Source organism: Sminthopsis crassicaudata, chromosome 6, assembly GCF_048593235.1.
Source record: "Sminthopsis crassicaudata isolate SCR6 chromosome 6, ASM4859323v1, whole genome shotgun sequence".
NCBI lineage: Eukaryota > Metazoa > Chordata > Mammalia > Dasyuromorphia > Dasyuridae > Sminthopsis > Sminthopsis crassicaudata.
The window spans coordinates 100587005-100613787 of NC_133622.1; the positions used below are offsets into that span (position 1 = coordinate 100587005).

General features: G+C 31.3%; 1 protein-coding gene across 13 annotated transcripts in view; it reads left to right on the forward strand.

Moving 5' to 3' along the window:
* Nucleotides 1–26783, forward strand: part of TENM3 (teneurin transmembrane protein 3) — a 3351339-nt gene that overhangs the window by 700371 nt on the left and 2624185 nt on the right. The window lies entirely within an intron of this gene.

Here is a 26783-nt window from a genome sequence, read left to right on the forward strand (position 1 = left end):
TATGAGGATGGTGACAAGAGAAGGAAAATTCTAGAAAAAAGTAAAAGTGATGATGCATTAAGCAGTCATGTTTTTTGGAACCAATGGAGGTATGATATTAGTGATGTTGATTTCCTTGCTGAGCTAGCTTGAAATAGAAATTGAAGTAAGGAGAATTTGGGAGGAAGAGTGTATATAGTACATATAGGCTAATCTGAAGTTCTATTTACTTTTTCAAATGAGTTATCTTCTAAGGATACACATTTGCATTTAATTTTTTTCAGAATATCAGTATAATAATATAGAGAAAGAAGGGACTTTAGGAAACGGCTGATACATACCTTTCATTTTACAGACAAAAACACTGAATATTTAAACTTAAATATCTTGTCTAAGGATGTGTATTCTTTCTGCCATTTCCATAATGTGTTCTTTATTTAACCTTTCCTTTATATTTTCATTGCTGTCACACTTGGTCAGACCCTTGTCACCTCAAACCTAAATTCTTAAAATAGCCTCATAACTCCCTTGTTGACATTTCTATTCCCAACTGCTCAATTCATTTGTTGCAGCACTGCAAACTTAGTTATACTGTGAAATTCATTGAAAAAGATAAAATATGTAGATATTTCTGTATATCCATAAATTTTTTTAAATTATTCAACATTTTATGGAGAATGGCTGGATTCCTGCTTTAGAATTAGGGGAGGGGGAAAGAACTGCAGTTTCCATTTTTCCTCAGACATGCCTGTCACTTTAGTTTGATCAGTAATGGGGAAAAAGGAATAGATACATTTGTTCACAATTGATTATAAGTAAATTGAAAAGAATGATTCATGTTTCAAACCTGTGATAAAACAAAACATATATTCAGGCAGAGACAGAGGGAGTTTGAGATAGAGTGAGGTAGAAAGGGAAAGGAGACAGAGGGAAAGGAGGAAGGATTAGAAAAATGGATGGAGGGTGGGACACACACACACACACACACACACACACACACACACACACACACACCCAGAGAGAGAGAGAAAGAGAGAGAGAGAGAGAGAGAGAGAGAGAGAGAGAGAGAGAGAGAGAGAGAGAGAGAGAGAGAGAGAGAGAGAGAGAGAGAAAGATAAGGAGGGAGGAAGGGATGGATGGATGTGTGAAAGGAGGAAGGGAGAGAGACAGAGAGATAAAGAAGAAGAAGAAGAAGAACAAGAAGAAGAAGAAGAAGAAGAAGAAGAAGAAGAAGAAGAAGAAGAACAAGAAGAACAAGAAGAAGAACAAGAAGAACAAGAAGAACAAGAAGAACAAGAAGAAGAAAAAGAACAAGAAGAAGAAAAAGAACAAGAAGAAGAAAAAGAACAAGAAGAAGAACAAGAACAAGAACAAGAAGAACAAGAACAAGAACAAGAAGAACAAGAACAAGAAGAACAAGAACAAGAAGAGAGATTGAAAGGCAAAAGAAAGTTCAGACAGACCCAGAGGGATAGAATTTTATTATCTCTGTAGAAACTGTGACAAACAGAATGATAAAGTCAGACTCTGACAGAGCTATGTAGACAGAATGCTGTGAAATAATAAGTAGCTTCAGAAGAAGAGGATTCAGAGAAAAGATAAAGTAAGGTAAGCAGAAAAAAGTTTATTTAGGTCAGTTAGTCATGGCAAGGTATTCAATGGAAGAACTTGATTTTGAGAAATGTGAATGAGGGATATTTGCTCAGATCTTAGTCTCCCTTGCTCTGAAAGGTGGCTTTGAGAGCAAATAAAGGAAGAATTTTTCCTCATGAGTTTGCCGTGGAGGAGGAAGGGAAGAAAATATGTTTAGCCATGGGTAAGAGGCATCATAAAATATCCTAAAAATAATCAAGGAGAGAGTGGGAAAATGCTCTAGTAAAGGGAAGGACATGATTAACCCCCCACTCTGGTGGGAACTGGTGGTTAGAGGAGGAGATGATTTTAGAGGGTAGATAACTTGTGAAATCTAAAACAAAGCCTCTCTAAAATAAACAAAACCAAAACCGAGAAGAAGAAAGGTAGATAAGCAGGAGAGCAAAAAGGCTAAAGGTTCTGATATTGGAACTTATCATGACAGTATGGTAAATACAATATCAGATGCAAAGCATAAGTGTCTCAAGTTGTAAAGAATCTGATAGTTTAAGACTGGTTCTTACTTCTTAATGTGATTATTTATTTCAGGAAGACTAATTTTGTTCCTATCCTACAAACATACAATGATGTGTCTACACATCTGTGACGTTACTGATTCTATTCTTAGTACCCAATTTCGTCTTTTGAAATTATTCAAATTGTTGTGTCAAATTATTATATAATAATTTATCATTAGTCATTAAGAAAATTTGTGAGAATGGCAACAGAAATAATTTAGAAGCAGGAAAATGTGGGTTTAAATATTTCTCCTAACTACATGATAATTTGATTTATATGAACTTGTTTTCATAACTCCAGTATCTTTCTTATAGAGTTATTATGAGAATCAAATTGAATAATTTTTAAAGAGCTTGTAAATCCAAAAGCACTATGTACACATTGGCTTATAAGTATCTTACATTTAATTTTTATTTAATAGTATTTGATTTTAAAATTATACATAGAGTTTTCAACATTCATTGATTTAAGATTTTAAGTTTCAAATTTGTCTTCCTCTCTCCCTTTCCTCCCTTCTTCCCAAGATAGCAAGCAGTCAGATATAAGTTATACATATGCAATCATGTTAAACATTTCCATATCAGTCATGTTATAAAAGAAAATTCAGAACAAAAGCTAAAAAATTATAAAGAAAAAGAACAAAAAAGTGAAAATAGTATGCTTTGCTCTGCAATCAGATTGTGTAGTTCTTTTCTAGATGTAATCAGCATTTTCCATCATGAATCTCTTGGAATTATCTTAGATCACTATATTGTTGAGAAGAGCTAAATTGATCAAAGTTGATCATCACACAGTATTACTGTAACTATATATATTGTCTTCTGTTTCTGCTCATTTTATTTGATATCAGTTCATGTAAGTCTCGTCAGGTTTTTCTGAAATCTGTGTGCTCATCATTTCTCACAGAACAATAACTTGTTCAGCCATTCCCCAACTGATAGCCTTCAATTTTCAATTCTTTGACACCACAAAAATAACTGCTTTAAATATTTTGTACATGAGGGTTCTTTTCCCTTTTTTTATGATCTCTTTGAGATATAAACTTAATAGTATTGTTGGATCAAAAGGTACGCACAATTTTGTAGCCTTTTGAGTATAGTTCCAAATTGCTTTCCAGAATGATTGAATCAATTCCCAATTTCACTAACAATGCATTAGGGTCCCAATTTTCCTACGGCATCTCCAACATTTATCATTTTTCTTTTCTGTAATTTTAATCTATCTGATTGGTGTGAGGTGGTACCTAAGAATTGTTTTTATTGAATTTCTCTAATCAACAGTGATTTAAAGCATTTTTTTATATCACCCTAGACACTTTTAATTTCTTTATCTGAAAATTGCCTGTTCATATTTTTGACCATTTATTAAATGAGAAATAACTTCTATTAAATATGATTTGATTCTTTATGTATTTGGGAAATGAGGCTTTTGTTAGAAATACTGACTACAGAAATTGTTTTCCAGCTTTCTAATAACTTTCTAATCTTGATTGCATTTGTTTATTACCTTATTAATCACATAATTAAAATTATCCATTTTCACTTCATAATGTATATAGTTCATAATAGTATCATTTTGTTTGGTCATAAATTCTTCCCTTCTTCATAGATCCAACAGGTAAATTACTATTTATTATCCTAATGCTGTCTGTTGGCCTTTATATCTAAATTGTGCAACATATTTCAAACTTATCTTGGTATATGGTGTGATATGTTGTCTAGTTTTTACAATACTATTTTTCTATTTTTCCCAGCAGTTTTTCTTATGTTCTTATCCTAGAAACTGGAGTCTTTGTGTTTATCAGTACATTCCTATAATCATTTACTACTATGCCTTTTCTACCTAACATATTCTACTGCTTTACCAATCTATTTCAGCCCCAAATAGTTTTTATGACTGCTATTTCATAATGTAGTTTTAAATCTGGTCCAGCTAAGCTATCTTTCTTTGCTTTTTCCCCATTAATTTACTTGATTTTCTTGAATTTTTTTCTTCTATATTAATGTTGTCTATATTTTTTCTAAAGCTATAAAATAGTTTTTTTTTTTTTGTTTTTGTTTTTTTGGTAATTTGATGGATACGGCACTAAGTAAATCAATTTAAGCTGAATTATCATTTTTATTATATTGGTTTTGTCTACCCATGAGTAATAGATTTTATTATTTTACAACTTTTTAGAACTGACTTTATTTATGTAAAAAGTGTTTCGTAATTGTGTTCATTTGATTTGGCAGATAGACTCCCAGATATTTTATATTACCTAAAATTATTTTAAATGGGATATCTTTTTTATCTCTTGCTGATGAATTTTATTGGTCATATATAAAAAATAGATAGATAAATTTATAGATTTAATAATATATTTAAATGTTGATATTCCACAATTTTGAGTTGTTACTTGTTTCAAGTAGTTTTTTTACTTGATTCTCTAGGATTCTCTAAGTGTACTGTCATCTGAAAAGAGTGATAGGTTTTTTTTTTCCTTATTGCCTTCTCTAATTTCTTAAATTTCTTTTTTTCTCTTGTTATAATATCTAACATTTCCAATACAATATTATATAATAGTGGCGATAATGAGCATCTTGATCTTTTTGGGAAGGCTTAGAGTTTATCCCCATAGCATGATTGCTGGTGATTTTAGATTAGATTACTAATCACTTTAAGGAAAGGTTTTCTCCATTATTTTTTCTAATCAAATTAACCAAAGGTTTATTTATTTAATTTTTTTTTCATAAAAAACTCTTAATTTTATTTATTAGTTCAATAGTTTTCTTACTTTTATTTTTATTAATCCTCTGATTTTAAATATTTCTAATTTGGTATTAAATTGAGAATTTTAACAGTCTTTTTGTCTTTGTCTAATTCTTTTAGCTCCTCTTTCTTTATTTTATTCATGTAAGCATTTAGAAATATAAAATTTCCCTCAGAACTTCTTTGATTTCATCCCATAAGTTTTGTTAGGTTGATTCATTGTCATTCTATTTGATGAAATTACTGATTGTTTCTATGATTTGTTGTCTCACCCACTCATTCTTTAGGATTACTTTATTTAGTTTCTAATTTATTTTTAATCTATTTTCCATGGCTTTTTATTACCCATAATTGCTATTTCATAATGATCTGAAAATAATGCATTTAATATTTTTGCCTTTCTTCTTTTGATTGTGAACTTTTAATGTCCTAATACATGGTCATTTCTTTTTTCATAGGTGCCATGTACCATTAAGAAAAAAGATATATTGTTTTTTAATCTAATAATTTTTTCCAGAGGACTATTATTTTTAACTTTCTAAAATTGTATTAGCATCCTTAATATCTTTCTAGTTTTGAGGGAGGTTCAAGTTCCCCATGAGTATAGTTTTTTGGTTTGTTTCTTGCTCAAACTCTCTTCATCTCACATCTATGAATCTGAATGCCATAATATTTTAAAACTTGAAGTTATAGATTATTTCCTTCCCACAATACCCCCTACACTGAAAAGGTAAATAATTCAATATAGGTTATATATGTGAAGTCAGACATAATTCTTGATAATTTCTTGAAAAATGCTGTCCAGGTTCTTTTTTATGATAACCTTCAGATTGTCCAATAATTCTTAATTATCACTCCTAGATCTATTTTCCAGATCATATTTTTCTCCAATGAGCTGTTTGATGTTTTCTTGTATTTTTTCCCATTCTTTTGATTTTGTTTAACTGATTTATGATGTCTCATAGAGTCATTGGCTTCCACTTGCCCAATTTTTTTTTTAGGTTTTAAGCAATTATTTTATTCAGTTAGTTTTTGTACCTCTTTTAACATTTGGTTATTATTTTCTTCAGTGGATTTTTTTTCCAATTTGGTCAATTCTATTTTTTTTAAATGTCATTTTCTTCATCATTTTTTTGTGCTTCAATCTGGAACTGGGCGATCAAACAAAGAACTGGAAACATAACATTCCCATAATATTCAGCTATTCCTCAACTAATGGGCAACTCAGTTTCCAGTTCCTTGTTACTACAAAAAGGGCTGCTATAACATGTTTGCACATGTGAGTCATTTTCCCTTTTTCGTGATCTCCTTGGGATACAAACCCAATAGAGACATTGCTGCATAAAAGGGGATGCAGAATTGGGACTCAGAATTGTTGTAATTTACATTGCTCTAACCAGAAGTGATTTAGAATATTTTTTATTTGACTATTGATAGTTTTGATTTCTTCTGAAAACTTCTTGTTCATATCTTTTGACCATTTATCAACTGAAGAATCAATCTTATTTCTATAAACTTGATTTAGTTCCCTAATCATTTGGGAAGTAAGGCTTTCATAAGAACATTTTGCATTAATTTGATATTTTCCTCTATTTTTCTGTTTTCATTTTTATTTTGGATGCATTGTTTTGTAAGTTCACATGATAAAAATAATCTATTTTAGTTCCCATCATCCGCTTAACTTTTTGTTTATATGCCCTTCCCTTATCCATAAATTTGACACATACAATTTGACAGATATTAGTAAATAGTGGTGATAATAGATATATTTGCTTCACCTTATTGGTGAAAATTTCAAGTTTATCTCTGTTTCAAACAGTGCTTGCTCTTGGTTTTATCATTTTGTTTTTTAAAGGCTTCATTTATTCCTTACTTTCTAATCTATTCAGTAGAAATGGGCATGAGCTCAGTGATTTTTTTTTTTTGTTTGTTTGTTTGTTTTCTTGTCTGTTCTACCATCATGGCTTCTCCCCTACTTGAAGAAATCTTACAAAAGCATTTATTCCATTTGTAATTTACTAATATCTGTCTGTATTCTTTTCTAATTAAACTGTAATAACTTGTTCTACTCAAGATCAGAATCTTTAAAAAAATACTAATCTTTCATTTTATATAACATACTATGGGTTCTATAGCAGATACCTAATGTTTACATGTATAAAAGCATAGTTACTTGAATAAACCTTTGAAGTAGAAATCTATATTGAATGAATTTGTCATATACCCTGGTGTCTTAAACAACATGCTCACATTAAGAAAGAAAAAAGAGAAAGAAAGAGAGAGAAAAAAGAGAAAGGGAGAAAGAAAGGGAGAGAGGGAGAGAGAAAGGGAGAGAGAGGGACAGAGAAAAAGAGAGAGAGAGGGAGAGAGAAGAGGAAGGAGAGAGGGAGGGAGGAAAGAAAGGGGAAGAAGGGAGAAGAAGGGAGAGTGAAGAGAAGGAAGGAAGGAAGGAAGGAAGGAAGGAAGGAAGGAAGGAAGGAAGGAAGGAAGGAAGGTAGGAAGAATGGAAGAAAGGAAGGAGGAAGGGAGGTAAGAAGGGAGGGAGGAAGTGAGGGAGGAGGAAGGGAGCTAAAGCAATGATAGTGTTTTTATTATTGGATAAGGTTCTAATAATATTGTTGTTAGTTTTTAAAGACATAATTTTTAATTAAAAAAAACTAATATGAGAAGCAAGAAGAAAAAATGCTATTCACTATTATTTCTGACATCACATTATTCTACTTGTGACATGGGAAACTGAGTTATTGATAATAGTGATATTGTCCTTTAACCTCTAGTCTTTGTAATAAGAATTTAAGAAATGTCATACAAGGTCAGATTAATGCTTTATCCCACCAGGCTAGTAATATACCATTAGCAGTGGCAATAAAGGTCATTATGCAGAGAACATGATGGCTTTCTGGATATTATGTGTTGGAGCTCAGAAAAATATGCCTTTTTAAACAGATATCACTTGAACTACAAGCAGCTTAGGACTTATAAGAAGTAGACTACATTCAAATCTGGAACCTGAATATATGCCATTTGAAATACATTTAAGCTTAGTTCACATCCCTGGAGATAGCAAAATATTGCACAAGTGAAAACATAGAAATGAAGATTAATTTGAAATAAGGTTACTGATAATTTTGAACATTCATCTTAAAGAAAACCACTCCATCTCTGATCTTAGCATTTCAAGCAAATATTTCACGTAGGTTAAATTATGGATTCAATACGCTGATGCCCTTTATAATTACATTTGTCCCTAGAAAATCCAAGGTGCCATCAACATTCATTCTCATGAATCAACCATAGGCTAATTAAAATTATTTATTTGTTTATATATAAAGCTATTATACATGAATGGGAAATCTATCAACTCATTTAGACATATGAATGCACATTCCTAATTTCTTTTTCTTTTCTGTAGGAGAATCCTACTTTAAAAGTCTTATTTCTTCAGTCAGTGACCTTTATAATGTAGCCTCCAAACAACATCCTTATTAGTAAAATATGATGGAAGTGCCTTTAGGGGAGAAACAATGAATATTTATTTATGAACTGGCTCTTGGCCAATTTTTCTCTTCCCTAAAGGCATAAATATTATATACTATAGCATTTCAATTATGACTTATTTTCTGCACATTTGTGGAAGATACAAAAATCTTCAGTATGTATTTGAGGAATCATTTGTCAACAGAGCAGGTATGTAGTTGGAAGAGAATATAAGCCTTTTTATTCAATCAAACTTAACATGTAAAATACAAAATAGTTATGAATTTGAATTAGATAAAATGCTTAGGAAAATCTACTGATAAGTATAAGTTTCTGATTATAAAATCAATTTTATATGATTTAACTTATAAAAAATATATCTGCATAACAAAATCATTGTGGATCAGTAAAAACAGTTTAGATTTTTGATGAATAGCAAGTGATTTTTCTATAATATCTTATGCATTTCAATTTCACTTTATTAACTTTTGTCCAAGTGATTGGAAATTTTATAACTTAATGGAATTTTCATTTTCCCAACTTCTCTCCTGGACTAGTATTCTTCCTTCTACTACTATATTTCCTTTATTCACTTCTTTGAATACTCTTCTCTTCTTTTTCTTTTCCATTATTAACATCCTTTTTTTTTCAACCTTACAACTTCTTTCCTACTTTCATATTGCTGATTTTGTTTTTGCTAAGAACAAAAAGAAATACAAACCAGTAGCTCTTCTTTGATATTCCTCTTTCCTTTTACTTCAAGGATTTTTTTTGCACATTTTAGAAAAGGGCAATGATCAAACTAGTGAAGTATTTTGTTATTTGTTGAAGACACAATGGATCCACTTTTAAAATTTCTTTTTATCAAGGAAATCATAGGTCAATTCTCATTCATAAAAGTTTTATAGTTATGATTTTGCTTTTGTTATCATTGTCATCATCATCATTATTACAATTTAATGTTATTTGATTTAATTCTTAAAACAACTTTGAGCTATAAGTTCTACAAAAATTATTTTCAGGAGGTTGAGCCAAGATGGCATAATAAAGGAAGTGATTCACCTGAGTTCTACCCCAAAACACTCCAGATAGTTTTAATAATAACTCTAAACAAATTATAGGGCACCAGAACCCACAAAAACAGAATGAAACAATTTTCCAAACCAAGACAACTTAGAAATTCAATTGGAAAGATCTGTAGCATTAAGGTCAAAGGGAGATTAGTTAAGGACCAGCACAGACCAGGCACCAGCAGTCCATAAGCAGGATTAAAGGCAACTGATTCCATGTCAGCAATAGCAGTTTCCAGTCCACAGACAGTAAGGAGATCAGACAATATGTCAATTTTTTTGCTGACTATTTGCTGACTTTAAGGATAGGACTCTATCGCATTGCCTGTACTCAGATCTAGATCATACTCCTGAATCTTAGTTTAACTCTGAAAAGGAACACTAGTAGACTAGAGCTTATAGCCATAGAGGATATGGAATCCTGGTCACAAGGAGGTACAAAATCTTACTGAAAAAAATAATTCCTTAAAAATTGGAATTAATCAATAGAAGCTAATAACTTTATGAGACATCAAAAGTCAATCAAATAAAATCAAAAGAATGAAAAAGAATAGAAGGGCATGTGAAATAACTCATTGGAACAAATAACTGACTTGGAATATTGATCCAGGAGAGATAATTTAAGAATTATTGGTCTTCCTGAAGGTTATGATCAAAAAGGGGGGGTCTAGATATTATCTTTCAAAAAATTATAAAGGAAAACCATGTTATTATTCTAGAACCAGAGGGCAAAATTAGAAATTGAAAAAATCCAAAAGATTCTGAAAGAAACCCCCAAATGAAAAATACCAGGAATTTTTTAGCAATTTCAGAGCTCCCAGGTACTTCAGAAAATATTGCAAGCCAAAAAGAAACAATTAAAATATCGTGGAGTTACAATACAGGATAACACAAGATTTTAAAAATTCTATATTAAATGATTGGGGGGCTTAGAATATGGTATGTGGAAGAAAAAGGTATTTGGATTACAATCAGAAATCACATAGCAAGCACAATGAGTATAATCTGTCAGGGAGAAAAATGGATATTTAAGAACTTTCAAGCATTTCTGATTAAAAGACCAGAGCTGAGTAGAAAATTTGACTATCAAATACAAGATTCAAAAAGCATAAAAAGTAAATAGGATAAAGAAATCATAAGGGATTCAATAAGTTTAAGCTGTTTTTATTTCTACATGGGAAAATCACATTTACAACTACTATAAACATTTTCATTTTAATAAATATAGAAAGCAAAAGCATAAATTGAAAGTGATTATATAATTATCTAAAGAAATGAAATTAAGGGATGAGAAAGAAGAAGGAACTGGGATAAGGGGAAAGGGAAAAGTAGAATGAAATAAATTATCAGATATAAAAGAGGCCTGAAAAATTTCATAATGGAGAGGAGCCCCTGAACCTTACTCTGAAAACAGCTAAAAATAAGAAATAATAAACCTATGCAGTTGGGAGTAAAAATCTGTTACCTTACAGTAAAAAGTTGGAAGGAAAGAGGATAAAAGAAGGGGAGATAAAAGTCAATAGCAAAACATTTTTGAGAATGGAAAAAGTAGAAGGAGAGAGAATAGGATAAACAGGAAGAAAATAGGATGGAGGGGAAAATAGAGTTAATCATTATGGTGAAAAATTATAGTAAGTTTCTCTGATAAAGATTTCATTCTCAAACATATAGAAAACTGAGTCTAATTTACAAAAATAAGAGCAATTCCTTAACTGATAAATGGTCAAGGGATATGGACAGGCAGTTTTGAAGATAATCAAATCTATATATAGTCACATGAGAAAAAATGTTCTAAATAACTATTGATGGAAGAAATGCAAATTAAAGCAACTCTGAGGTATAACCTCACTTCTCAGTTTGACTTATATGACAAAAAAATAGAAAATAACAAATGTTGAAGGAGATATGGGAAAATTTTTAAAAAAACCTAATGTACTATTGGTAAAGTTGTATACCAATCCAACCATTTTGGAAGGCAATTTGTAACCATGTGTGCCCTTTGACCAAGCAATACCACTACTAGGTTTGTATCCCAAAAAGATAAAAAAATAAAAAGGAAAAAGGGCCTGTGTACAAAAAAAAAATTAACACCAGCTCTTTTGGTGATAGCAAAGAATTGAAAATTGAAGTGTTGTCCATTAATTGGGAAATGGCTGAACAAGTTATGTATGCTGTGATGAAATACTATTGTGCTCTAAGAAACTATGAACAGGATGTTGTCAAAAAAGATAAAAAGACTTATGTGAATTGATACAAAATAAAATGAGCAGAAGTAGCAGAATGTTATATATGTTAACAGCAATATTGTTTAATTTCCTACTAAAAAAACTTTTTAAACTTGGGCTATTCTCAGCAATAAAATAATCCATGACAATTCTGAAGAATTTATGATGAAAGGTGCTATCCATCTCCAGAGAAACAACTGGGAGAGCCTGAATGCTAATCAAAGATACCTTTAATTTATTTTTTTATTTGTTTTCCTTTAGTCTGTAACAAAAGGAAAATTTGTAGTTATTCCAGTCATGTATGACTCTGTGAACTATTTGAGATTTTCTTGTCAAAGTTGTTGGAGTGATTTGCCATTTCCTTCTCCAGCTAATTTTATAGATGAGAAAATTGAGGCAAAAATGATTCAGTGATTTGCCCAGGGACATACTAATGATAAGTGTCTGAGGCCAGATTTGAACTCAAGAAGATGATTCTTTTATCTAATGACCTTGTGCTCTATCAACTGCTTTATCAAGCTTCCCACAAGAGAAAAGAGTTAAACAAAAAATATCCAGTTCATTGACTGCTTCTGACAAGGAATGCAGTTTTGTTTTTCTTTAGTCTGTCTCCTCAAAGTAAATTTCCTGATATCTTTTCTGGAAAGAAGACTGTTTTTCATTACTCTTTCCAAAACAATAAGCTATGGAAAAATCTACCTCTTTGAACTGCCTTTCTGCTAAAATCCTCTCTATGAATGTAAACATCCATTGTCATTTATCAGCTCCTTCAAACTGGTTTTTTTCTCTAAAATATAGTCCCCTAAAGACTATGCTATAACTCTTAATGGTCCCTTAAATTTATTTCCTTACTTTAAGTTTAAAATTTAAGATTAAAGAAACATATTTTCTGGATTTTTATCTTTACATCAATACATGGTTTAAGTTATATAGCCAAATGAATCCAGTGTAGCCTTTAAGTAATCCAATCAGTCGAATATGAATTTACAAGTAATCCTAAAAAACCAGCAGAAAGCAACATTAGAATAAATGACAAGTCTTACTTGTCTTAAGGCCCATAACTTAATGTCTTAACTACAGCATTCAGTCATTTAAAGATATAACTTGCTCTACCAAATAATAAAAACAAAGTGTACTTATTTAATCTTGCCAAATGCACTGAATCCATCACAGTGATTTAGGGTGACATGTGGCAGCCCCATTGGCAGTGTTTACTTTGCACATACTAGAAAGAAATTGACATTATTATGGCCAAACTATAATTACACACAATTAACTAGTTAGGAAGGGGAGGAAAAAGACTTTCCTGACAGTTATAATAGGTCCTGGAAATTCTCCTTGATGTATATGTATTTTCTTCATTTTAAGATGATGTTGTAAATAAAAATATCATTTATATCTTTTGGGGATCTCACAAATACTTAGTTGTCACAATCTTAGCAAAAAGTATAGCTGCTGAATTCTAATCCTGACCCCAGGGAAAGGATTTGGATGGCTAGGATCATTGGATTTAGGGAAATAAGCCTCCATCTGGCTTTCATATTACTCCCCTTCCCCATCTTACCAAATGACAGAGCACTACTCTGAGAAATGGCTATGAAGGGAATGTATATAAAGACACAAGACAGACTGACTTGAGGAAATATAACCCATCCTGATGGCTACTCTCTTTAAGAGAAGAATATACTTATCTTCATGGTGGGGGTATAAAGGAAAGCCTCAAGGCAGCTAATTGCTCTTGGGAGGAAATTGCCATTATTCCTGCTCACCCTTAGAATAGTTCCCAATACTGTCCTAAATACTTTTCTAATCTGCTTTCCTTTATTTTGGCTTCTGTCTTGCTGTCCATTTCTGTTGCCTTTGGCCTCGATCTAGTTAAGCATGCTCTCAACCCCAATTTATTAAACTGTGGTTTGTGACTTCATATGGGATCTCAAAGCTAAATGTGGAGTTTGCAAAATTATGATTTATTATCAGTAAATGTTTGATTAGTATACCTTTTTTACATAGCTGTGTTTCTGATGTCATGATTGGAATAATTTTAAGAACCCATGTTCTAGACTGTAACATTAGACTTACCAATTTAATTTTCCAATCATTGTCCCCAAATCTCCATGTCTGATTCACTGATGACTCCAAACTATAGCCTTATAAAAGATCACCTAAACTATTCAGCCTATGCCATTGCTTTATCCTTATGTTTTCCAGTCAGATGGAATCCATTGCCATTGTTCTAGGCATGGAGTTCATTGGTTTAGGGTTGGATTTTATTATTATAAGAAAAGTTTTTCCTGGGACATTCACAAATGTAAGTTATTTGCTTATCATCACACATTGGTACATGTCAAAAGGACTTGATTCGATGCCTCTCTGATTTGAAAATAAGCTTTCTATAAAAGATAGGTTGCTTTACCTATAAATTATCTATAAAAATGAAATCCTCCATATTAGTTTCTTGTGGGGCTGTGTTTATGACAAGGTTTTTGTCTTTAGAAGTCACCTGTGATTTCTTTATTGCAGAATCAGATGTAGTTTTGCTATTTCTCATTCTCCTTGACCTTTTTTGTAATATTTAGTGCTGTTGACAATGCTTCATGGATATTAATCTCCTGGTTCTTCTTCTGGTATGAATTTTTCTCCTTTTTGCTTCACTATTCCCCAGATCAATCCTAGACCCTATTTTCCTTTGACTTTATCACACCCTTTTCTTTATTGAAGAATCAGATGTACAGTTTTGCCATTTTTCATTCTCCTTGACCTTTTTTGTAATATTTAGTGCTATTGACAATGCTTCTTTCTATACATCTTCTCCAAGCTCAACTTCATGGATATTAATCTCCCATTATTCTTCTGGTATAAATGTTTTCTCTCTTTGCTTCACTATTCCCCAGATCCATCCTAGACCCCGTTTTTCTTTGACTTTATCACACCCTTTTCTTTATTGATTTCAGCCAATTCTATGTGAAATATCACCTCTATTCAGATGATTACCAGATTTATGTGTTTAGGCCTGAGCTTTCTCTGAACTTCTTTCTCAAATCACCAATTTCAACATTCTCATTTGAATATCCTGCTGGCTCTTTGAACACATCATGTCCAATAATGAAATGAACTCATGATTTTCATCTTTAAATATTTCTCTTCTCTGAAATTTCTATTGATCACCCATATCATTTTGTTTTGAACTATAAGAATTATCTTCATACCTCTAAAATCCAAACCATTTGTACTCCTGAAACCTTCATCCTTATGGTCTCCTAAGTAGTTTTCGTGGTTCTAATTCTTTCGCTGTCCATCTTTCAGCAGCTGCTAAGATCATTTTTTTTTAAAATGCACGTCTTACATTTGCAATTCCTACCAATAAAACAAAACAAAAATTCAAGTTATTTTATCTTGACTCTAGGATGATTTTTTTTTAAAGCATTCCTTTATATCTATTCCTTTGTAGTAAACTTCTACACCTTGGCTCTAATTTTGATTTCTTATCTTTACATTATTTTCTTTTCTCTAGTCTATGTTACAGTCAATCTGAATCAATAACTGTTTCCCAAACTTGACCTGGTTTTTCCCACCCTAGCATATTTGAGTTGTCAGGTCCTTATTTTTGCTATGCATTCTTTCCTCATGTCTGCTTTTCAGAATCTCCTAAAAACAAAAATCATAGACTTAGAACACAGATACTAGATGATCTGCAAAAACCTTCTAAGTCATTTATGAGAATATTTTTTCCTCTAATTTCCATAAAACATTTTCTCTATCTTTCCCTATTTCTTTTCTTACATTTGATCTTGTATTATAGCTATTTGTGTGCAGATTTTCAACCCATTGGGGCATATACAGACATAACTGCCATTAATATATATATATATATATATATATATATGTAGAAGTATAAATACATGAGAATATATACGCACATATATATGTAAATTTAATTCATTGGTGACAAAGATAGAAGTATGATCAATTTCCCATTATTGCCACAGCCTATTTGTTTATTAACAAGTGGTAATACTCTGAGTGATGAATCTCTATTTTGACTAGGACGGTTCACAGACAGTAAACCCATGATCATTCTCGGAGAAATTTCATCCAATAATGATCTCCCAGAGTTTGAGCTCCATTTATACAGCCTTTAACAATATACAGTATCTTTTACATTTAAAAAAAAAGTCTCAGTAGAACTTTGTGTGGCACTGTTACATTAATTACAACCAAAAGATACTGCAAGACAAAAGTAAATAAAATTTGAAACAAAATATTTGCTGAAAACAGAAAATTCTGATTTTTTTTGGAAAAAGGATTTTACTCCAATACAGGCTATCTTACCATTTTATGTCATAAATTTCATTGGCAATCTGGTGAAATGTATGGACTTTTAAGAATAATGATTTAAAATGCAGAAAATAGAATACTTGTGATTACAAGTAATAATACTTATATTAAATAAAGATAAAATTTATTTTTGCTTATTCAAGTAATTGACCACCAGAAATCTTTTCCATGGGCTACATTATAATTTAAGAAATAGGGCATGTGATGTGACATATAGCTTAATTTTAATTATTCTAGCATTTAGCACAATAACTAGACCATACCAGAAACTTAATAAATATTTATTGATTGAATGATTAATTCCTTTGATTCTTCCACTCCTTGTAAGTTATACCAAAAGTAAAGGAAATTGGAATAGTTGTCAGCCTTAGAACTGAAAAAGACCTAGCAAGTCACTTAACCATTCTTGAAATCCATAATTTGTAATGAAGATATCAACCTGCATCTATAAGAAGATATGATTTATGAGAGTTCCATATACCAATGAAATCATAGATTCAGTTCCTACCCCCAATACATTCAAAACTATTAAATAAAACCTAGTGATCATTAGAACCTCTGTCAAAAATATATATTGAGAGACAAGCTACTATAACAAATCAGTTTTTCTTCCTTAAATTATACTCATTAGTCTATTATGCAGTTAAGAGCATCTCACTTACATCTCCCCAAATTTAAGGGGAATTTACATGTCTAGAATTATAGGATGATACTGAACTACAGACCACAAGTGGATAAACTACTGTGGAATTCTATAAAATTTCTGGGCCAACAGGGCTCACTTAGTAGTTTACTGTTTCAGTCCATCCACAATGCGAGCCAGAATAAACCATAACAACAGGAAGTGTTTAAATAGCTTTATTCTGATTAATATCTAAGTTTTAAAGTCTGTGCATTGTACAAATGTTCTCTAAGTAATTGTTGTTTGACAAATTGTATCCATAAAATAACTTACCTAGAAAATGGTTCCACAGTAATGATGCGGGTTTTGGTAATCAGTTTTGGAATATATTTAGAGTAGCTATTTTAATCATTTGCTTTTTGAAAATGGCTTTTTTCATCTTAAATACCACAAGCTACTAGGAAACTGATAAGCATAGATGTATTATTAGCTCTTACTCTTGGACAAAAGAATGTCATATGCTATTAGGTCAACCTAATTAATTTAATTCATTTCTAATGACATTGATATGTTACTAGAGTACTGCAAAGAGATGAAAATCATTTACCCTCCTGGCACCTTTTGTATATCTCTATGGTAACCATTCTTTGAAGATGTCACTCAGAGATGAAGCCAGTTAAGATGAATGATGGGAGATCAATGACAGTTGAGATCATCCTGGGAATAGACTACTATCAAAATTATTGTTGTGATTAGAATGCAAAAAGGATCACTAAAAATAATTTTCACATATTAGAAATCTGAAATTTGGAATTTTTAGAAAATAAGCATAAAAATATTTAGTTTACTTTTTGAAATAGGAAGAAAGAACTTTCTTGGGAAAAAATTTTAATAAAATTGGTTGGATGTTACATTACCTTTATTTAAAGAGTAGTTAAATCTCACTGAAATTTTCTAACAAGAAAAAGATGGAAATCCTTTTTAAAAGTATTTTTACAAGATTATAATGATCCCCTATATTATATTCAAATATAATGTAGTATATTATTAATCCATATTGATATATTTGTTTGTGTTTATTCATCATCAACCCTACTTTATTGGTATAAGTCACGAGGTTGTTTAGTTAATTTTGGCAAATAGAGAAGCATCACTAATTTATGTATGTTTAAACATTTTCATGTGATATTCAAGAGCCTCTGACTCCATGTAAAGAACAGAAAATTGATTAATCTGTGTAATATCCTATTATTTTATTCAAATTCAGAGGGATCCTTTTTATTTCTATCTATAGCTTTCATGCAGTGCATGTACTCTTCAAACATTATAGTAAATATTCTTCACTTATTTATATTTTTAGCTCCTTTTATTCATTAATACAAATTCATATGGTGATTTTGTTGTATTTCTGACTCTAATTGTGTCAGTACAAATATTGGTTGGTTAGAGAAAAATAATTTGCTGATTTCTCCTAAAAATACATTCTGTGTATGAAGCATAATGAACTATGCTCCATTTCTCATAGTAACTCTTCCTACTCCATCAAATTCCTTGATTTTAGTCATTTTATGTTTGTTTCAGAACTCTTTACATTTAAAAGAAAAAGGAGGGGGAAAAACTAGAGGAGAGGAAAGGAAAAACATGAGGCAAACTTTCATATGACTAATAAGTGAGGAACAAGTAACAGTAAAATGACAATCTTCAATGCCCCTACTCTCTATATGTTCATGTCCTTTATGAAGGGATATGAAACGAGTGACTTACTTCCCCCATCTCCATTTATTGATCTACCTCTCCACACCATCCTGTGTTAAGTCATGAGATTCTGAACTAATTAGTGTATTATAATTGGCATTACCTATATCCACAGTTGATAAGTCACTTCAGCATTTTGATTTTTTGTGACCTCAAAAGGAAGTAGAACTAAGGATAGGGATTTTAGAATAACAGGGGTAATTTTGAGATATAAAAGTAATTAAAAACTAACTTAGAAAAAGAATATATCTCTGGGTTAATTGTCATGTGAGAAGCAAGAAGATGAGATTAACTTCTCTTTGAAAAGCAAGATAAAATGAAAATACAAATATAAATTTAATTTTATTGGATATTTTTCTCACAAAAAGAACAAATAAAAATAATGAAAGCCTTAATTTTATATGTGAATGAGAAAAATAATTGACCTGAATGATGTAAAATAAAAGAACTAGAGTTGACTATTATGCAGATGTATATACATACTATACATACACATTAATGTGGCTACAAGTTTAGCCTAATTTTCCTTTTAACCCTGGTCCCTTTTCCCATCTAATTTGGCCCTATTCTCAATGTGCACTATAATAACAGAAAAGATGGCCTGAACATCTTTAGAAAATACACAAATCAGAAAAGAACCTATATGTTCAAAAATATTTATAGTAGCTCTCTTTATAGTGTAAAGTAGCTTGAAATTGTAAGGATGCCTATCAATTGGAGAATGGCTGAACAAACTGTAGTATTTGTGTAGTATTTGATTATGATGGAAGAATTTCCCACATACCTTTTTTTTTTTTGAGAAAAAGACCAACCATAAGGAAAAGAAGCAAAATAAGTATATGTCAGAATTTGTAAACAATTTCCAGGGTTTATCTTAGGTTGATACAGTTTCAATCTAGGCTTAATCCTGATCTCCACTCATGTACACTTCTGGAAAAACATGAATTAATTAATAAAAACATATTTCTGTAGAGGGGACCTCTGGAGAAATATACTTGAAACAAGGATACTTATAACAAGGAATTAATGAGATGGTGGTTCTTAGTTTACATATATTTAGTACTTAGTATGGTGATGGAATGGTTCTCTAGTTCACACATACATAATGTGTTGTAATGATGTAATCATATCATGGTATTTAAGGGCTGAGAGGACTGAAATGAGACATTCCATTTTTGACCATTCTCCTGGTGGCTCTCCTGCCTCCTGCACTCTCCACTAAGATCAAGACTGAGACAGACAGAGACACAGATTGAGACTAGATCAGAATGTGATAGAGACAGAGAGTAAAGGAGACAAGAAGGAGACAATAAAGACTCTAGACTCTATTCCTTATCATTCTCATAATGTCTAGCCTGCTGAGACCAATGCCCGTCTGAAGGATCTCCAAAAAGCCAGCCCAAACATTACATAATTCCCTTACTAAAAAATTAAATCATAATTTATGATGTTGACATCAGAGCTTATTGAGGAGGAACATCAAGCTGAGAGAGGTCACGAAATAGGTACATAGTCATAGAACTAGTTAGTGTTAGAGCCAGGAGTAAATGTTTTAGGGAAATATTCTTACCCTGAGCTTGGTTAATCGACTTTTCATAACAAATCAGATAGCAATGAAATCCCTCCTAAATGTAAAATTCAGTGACTCTGAATCCCTTCCAACTTTAAAATTCACTGAATTATAAATATGAATTGGTGTTTATAAGTGTGTGTGTATGAATAAAATACATGAAGAATCAGCCTTAGAATCAGAAAAGCAAGTTCCCAAGTCTTGTGTAGGTATACATGCATATTTCTTACATGTTATTTTGTCATGAACTGCAGAGAACTTCAGCAAGTTTAACAGTTATAGGAAGAATGTCAGCTGAGCTAAACTTTAAATTAAGAATTGATTTAATCATAGTGAATCAGCACTTTTTCCTTAATGAGAGACAGAAAAACATTCTTATAAAAGTCATAGGGATTATACATATAAATTCATCTTTCTATCTCTACTTACTGATCTATAATCAAAAATAGGGATAGGAACTTGACCTGTGAGATCACTAAGTAAGAAACTCTCAGATAAAAAACTTCCTTCCACTAATGCAGGTTGGTATATTTTTTCTACAAGTTAAAATCTTAGCATATTAGTTTAGAGTTGTTGTTGTTCAGTCCAATTATTTATTTTGATTTAATTTTTTTTCCCTGAGGCTATTGGGGTTAAGTGACTTGCCCAGGGTCATACAGCTAGGAAGTGTTATGTGTCTGAGGTCAAATTTGAACTCAGGTCCTCCTGACTTCAGGGCTGGTACTCTGTCCACTGCTCCACCTAGCTGCCCCACATTCAATTATTTATTGCAGTGGCTTGCCATTTTCTTTTCCAGTTCATTTTTAAAGATGAGAAACTGAGGCAAACAGGGTTAAGTGACTTGATCAGAGTCACCTAAATATGCTGTATTTGAACTCAGGAAGGTGAATCTTTCTAATTCCAAATCCAGTGCTCCAGCCACTATAGCACCTAGTTGCCCATAATTATTATAGCAATAATTTATAGAATATGTCAAGCACTTTGTGTTAGGCACTGTACAAAATGTTTAAATATGTTTTCTCTGATACAATCTTCACAACAACCCTTGAAGGTGGGTTTTTTAATTATCCTCATTTTACAAATAAGTAAATTAATGTAAATAAGCTAAGTAACTTGCCTGAGATCACACAGCTAATATGCATCTGAGGCTGGAGTTAATAATTATTCCATTATCTTACTATCTATATTATCTATTTTTCTACATATTTACATATCAAAACTATTATATCAAATAAGGTATATTATATGTAGTTGTCTTCTTCTTTTCCCTCTTCCTCTTTCTTCATAGATAAATAGGTAGATAAATAGATAGATAGACAGACAGATAGATAGACATAGATAGATAGATAGATAGATAGATAGATAGATAGTATACACACACACACACACACACACACACACACACACACACACAAATGAAATACAGAATTATAACCTTTCAGGAATGCCATAGTCCAACAACATAAATCCATACAGGAGAGAAATCCCTAATATCACCTATATCCCCAAGGTTTCTCTTCTTCCTAAGATATCCTATTCTGCTTGGAACCTAATGGTAGGAAGTTTGTTTGTTTGTTTTTACTTTTTTGCCATCAATCTTACATCTGCCTCTTTCTTTGCACTTTTTATATCTGCTTCTACTCTTTGCAATGAAAATATATATGTCATCTCTCTCTTCCATGACAAGCTTTTAAATGATTTAAGATGGCTGCCATATTTCCTTTAGAGTTCTCATCTTTAAGATAAATATTCATAGTTATTTCAGCTCATCTTCATATATTTTGGGACTAAGTCCCTTAGTTATTCATATTGCCCTTCTCTGGTTCTTTCCAGGTTATTCAGATCCTCAAGTATCTAGAAGTAAATAAAAATGTTCCTATGTTGTATGACCAAAATATTTTATGACAGTCATTTGCCTCTTATTGGAAAGTGATTCTCTTCATATAAACTGAAGTTTTATATTAGTTTTTCTAGCTTCTACTTCACAGACTATATCAAATCATTCCCCCAGATTTAAAAAAAAATTGTTTCTCAAATTACTGTCTTATTATAGTTTCTACTTCAGAAGATGATTTTTTAAAAGGGAGAGGCTACATTTATGTCTATTGAATTTCATTAAAAAAAATTCATCTGTGTGTCCTACCCATCAAGATGTTTTTGATAATAAAATTTAAGTAATGATAGGGACAAAAAAATCAGGAAAATATTTTTATTTGCATAAAAATTTTACAAAAATTGAAAATATATTAGAATTTCATAATTTTATTATTTTTCACCACATGCCAATCTTTTTAATTCAATTTATATGGTTCAATATATTTGGATAAATATATCCACTTTCATACATATCTAAAGAAGATTAAAATGTGAAAAACATAGGAAATACTTCTGGTTTTGTTTTTTGTAATTTGGGGCTACTTGAAGCACAAAAATAACTTTTTACATTATTCAATTTTGCTTCATTATGAAGATAGACTTTAAAATTTTGAATATTAGAGTAGATATTTTAGACTATTGTATTCTGTGCTCACTATAAACCCAGAAGCTCTAAAAATTCCTAGACCAAAAATGTTTTGCACAATGCTGCAAACATAGCTGAGAACTTAACTACAAAATAAGATACCACAATGTATGTTAGAAACATTATATGATTTATTTAAAATACAGAGACATATTGAAATGAAAATGGAGTTATATGCCATTTAAATACTTCTAAAGAGCCTTTGCTCAACATCATTTTGAGTTATTTTAAAATCTAAGGTGGGAATTCTTTATCCAGTGTTAGACACATTTTAATTACTTGCATTTCTAAAAGAGATATTAAAAAATAAACAAATTAAAAAGTCTTTTAAACAACAAATATAGTAGAAGGAATTCAAGATGTAAGTCCAAGACAGCATGTGTGGAATTACAAAATTGTATCTCTAGCAATCAAATGATCACTCAGTTTTAGGCAATTTACTCTACTTGAGAAAGGCTCCATTTGCAAATAACATTTAATTCATACTTCATTACTCTAACAAAAAATGAATTCTTTTAACTCTTATTTGTAATATTTCAAAATATTTTAACATGTAAGTTGGAATATTTTCTATTTTTACCCCAGTAATTAATTAACCAAAAACATTCTTAGAGTTACACTAACATCTTTGATGATTTGAATGGACTAAATTATTTGACTACACATAGAACTATATATAGGTTCAAATAACTGTTGTTATTCAGAAACACTTAACATCATTTATTTCAAAACACATGGTAGATTGGGAAGGAAGCAGAAAGGAAAGAGATGAAGTAATATTTGCCAATCAAGAAAAGACTAAAACTTCTATTTTGGTGCTGCAAATTGTAATAAGTGATGATTTAAAAATAAATAAACAGGGAGACATTAAAATGGAAAATAATGATATCCTTTCAGGAATAAACCTTAATTAATTCAAATCTTTTTTTTTTTTAAAAGAAAGGAAATGTGGGTGAAAGGGCTCATATAATTATGGTTATAAAAAATAACATTATCTTCTGCAAGCAATCTAATTTAGAGGTGGGGGTAGAGGAAGGGAAGGAAGAAGTATAAAATTCTCAAATGTGACATAGAGAGAACTTAGGTTTTGAAAATCTTTGTCAATGTGATATAAGTTTTGGTATGGCCTAGCATAATAGGTTGATCAGTGATCATTAAAACTTTAGTACATGTTGAGAAGTTCATCTTCAATTTGATCTTAGTACTGAAGTTTTCACCTGCAACAGAATTGAGGGTTTTATGCTCCTTATATGGATAAAATAAAATGAAGGATTTTTGAAGTATTGACATCATCATGCATTTACTTATTATTATTTACTTAGTACTTCCAGTTTTGCAAAATGTTGTATAATTGTTATCTCACTAGATCCTCTCAGCAACACTGTGAGATAAATGCCATTATTATACAAATTTTAAAGATGAGGAATCTGAGACTGAGAGGAATTGAATGAGTTGTCTAGTCATACAGCTATTAAGTGTGTAACAAGACTTGAAGTCTTTTTGACCTCATGTCGACCACCTTTCACTTAGTAAATTGTGTAGAATTGAGCCTTTTTGTCCTTAAATTAAAAAAAAAAAATAATGACCTAGGTAATAAAGTTATTATCTTAATGTAGGTGGCTTTAGAGATATATTTTAAAGTGAAAAAAATCACATTGATATGGGAGACATGGATTTGAAAAAGCACATTTATGCTATCTAACTATTGGTTTATTAATATTAGGAAAAAATAATCTAATGAACAAAGGTTATTAAGGAGATATGTACCTTCAACACTTCCCAAAAGATAAGACCCTGGGTCTTATCAGTTAGACATTAGCAGGAAAAGCCTGAAGCACTTATAAGATTATAATACTCCCTGAGGTTAGTAGGGAAGAACACTGATAGGATCAATTGAACCCTACAACACAATTAACTTTTTAGATGATGATTCATTTTATTTTCATAAGGATCCATGTATGTAAAGGAGCTACAGTAATATAAATTGTTTGTAGCAACACAAATTCTTTAAAGCTAAAGATATATATAGTACCTCAAAAGGAGATAGAGGAGAACTAGCCAATATGGACAGCACAAATGCAAAACTTTCAGGCTGAATTGCCTTTCTTTTAGACCTCATGATTTTTTGAATATTATTTCAAAGGCTATTGTGGAATCACTCCCCATCCATCTTAGTTTAAAAACTAAACTTAGATGCATCATTTCAGCCTAATAGCCCACTTTGGCAATGGCTGAATTCTTGTTCTCAAAAAGTCTCTATCTCAGGAAGAAAACATCCAGAGCATTTGAAAATGTTTTCTAAATGCACTATAATATAATGTTAAATGTGCATAGCAATGAATTATGCTAAAAAGTCTAATGAATATGTACTAAATGTGTTTACATATTCATGCAACTACATTTCTTTAGTGCTTACTCAAGTGTAGTTGAAAAGTATATTATTTTCATGTGCTTTATCTTATAATTCTATGATAAAAATTCTACACAGTTCTCCTTCCTCTGCTATGAAGGATATACTTTCAATATGTAGAGGGGAAAGCAACCTCATCTGTACTCTTCTTAAAGATTTCTTTTTGCATTATGAGAGCAAGGACTGGTCATGTTTTTAAGATTGGAGACGCACATTTTTTTTTTTTTTTTTTTTTGGCTAAATGGATTTGTTTTCTTCCATGGAAACACAGTGCATTGATATCCAAACTCAATTTTCTTTATAAATAAACACACAATATTATCTACCTAGAAGAAAGAGCAAACCTGTATAGATAAATCCATGCAAATCTATTACCACTACCAGAAAAATTATGTAAGGAAGAATGAACTGATAAGTAGATCTAAATTACATCAAATCAGTCCCTATTAGAAGAAAAAAAATGCAAAATTTGAACCCTAACAGGGAATCATTACTATCATAACCATCTGTGGATATGAAATATGAATTAGCTATAGAAATTATACAAATTTCATAGATACTTTCCTTTTTAAAGCTTTGAAATGCATTACTTCTGCTTAGCATGGAAGAGAGGGCAGCAATGTGGGGAAGCCCAAATTGAATACATTTTAATTTTTTAAATTAATTAAAACTTTTTATTTTCAAAACAATTTTTCAACATTAACCCTTGCAAAACCTTGTGTTCCAAATTTTTCACCCCTTCTTCCCACCCTCTCCCCTAGATAGCAAGCAATCCAATATATGTTAAAAGTGTTAAAATATGTTAAATATAAGGTTCTTGTTTGGTTTTCTGGAGGTCTCTGGACCAGCCTTTGTTTCAATTGAGTAATAACCACAAGAGTAACCAGGTGTTAAAGTCCAAATCCTTTATTATCTCCTTCACAATCTAGATTCCTTGCCTGACGTCCAGCTAACTTTCTTGAGAGCCTTTCAGACTGGCCTTGGTCTCAGTGGGGAAAGTGCAGGAAGCCAGCCACTATGAGGCTGATGAAGCTAGAATGAATATCTCTGAGTCCAAGGGTTTGTGCTCTTTCAGCCTCCAGCCACTACAAAAGTGGATGATGGAATGAATCTGTCTCTGCATCCCTTCCGAGTCTGTGTCTGGCCCTTCTAGTCTCTCTCGGAGCCCTTCTGAATCTGTCTCTGGCTCTGAGACCCAGCTTGTATGCTCTACGTTGAGTATAAACCAATCATTAAATCACTAGGAAACCATTATTTGTTGTAAGATTAAATCAGTCATACTAACCTTAGATCACCATGCTAAACTAGATAACCATTTTCTCATCAATTCCACTGAGTTAGTACCTTGTAAGAATCCTTGTTTTAAATACAGAGTTCTGGTCTATAACAGTTAAATTCAATATATGTATAAACTGCACAAGAAAAATCAAATCAAAAAAGGGAAAAATGATAAAGAAAATAAAATACAAGCAAACAATAACAAAAACAGTAAAAATGCTATGCTGTGATTCACATTCAGTTCCTACTGTCCTCCCTCTGGGTATAGAAGGCTCTCTTCATCACAAGATCATTGGAACTGGTCTGAATCATCTCATTGTTGAAAAGAGCCATGTACATCAGAATTGATTATCGTACAATCTTCTTGTCACCATGTACGATGATCTCCTGATTCTGCTCATTTCACTTAATATCAGTTCATGTAAGTCTCTCCAGGCCTTTCTATTGGGTCTGTAACCCAAGGAAATAATAAAAGAGTGAAAATGATCCCCATGTGCAAAAATGTTCTTGGTAGCTATTTTTGTGGTAGCAAAAAATTGGAAAATTAATAGATGCCCATCAATTGGGGAATGGGTGAATAAGCTGTGGTATATGAAGGTAATGAAAAATTTGCTTTGTTCCCAAAGAAAATGTATTCAA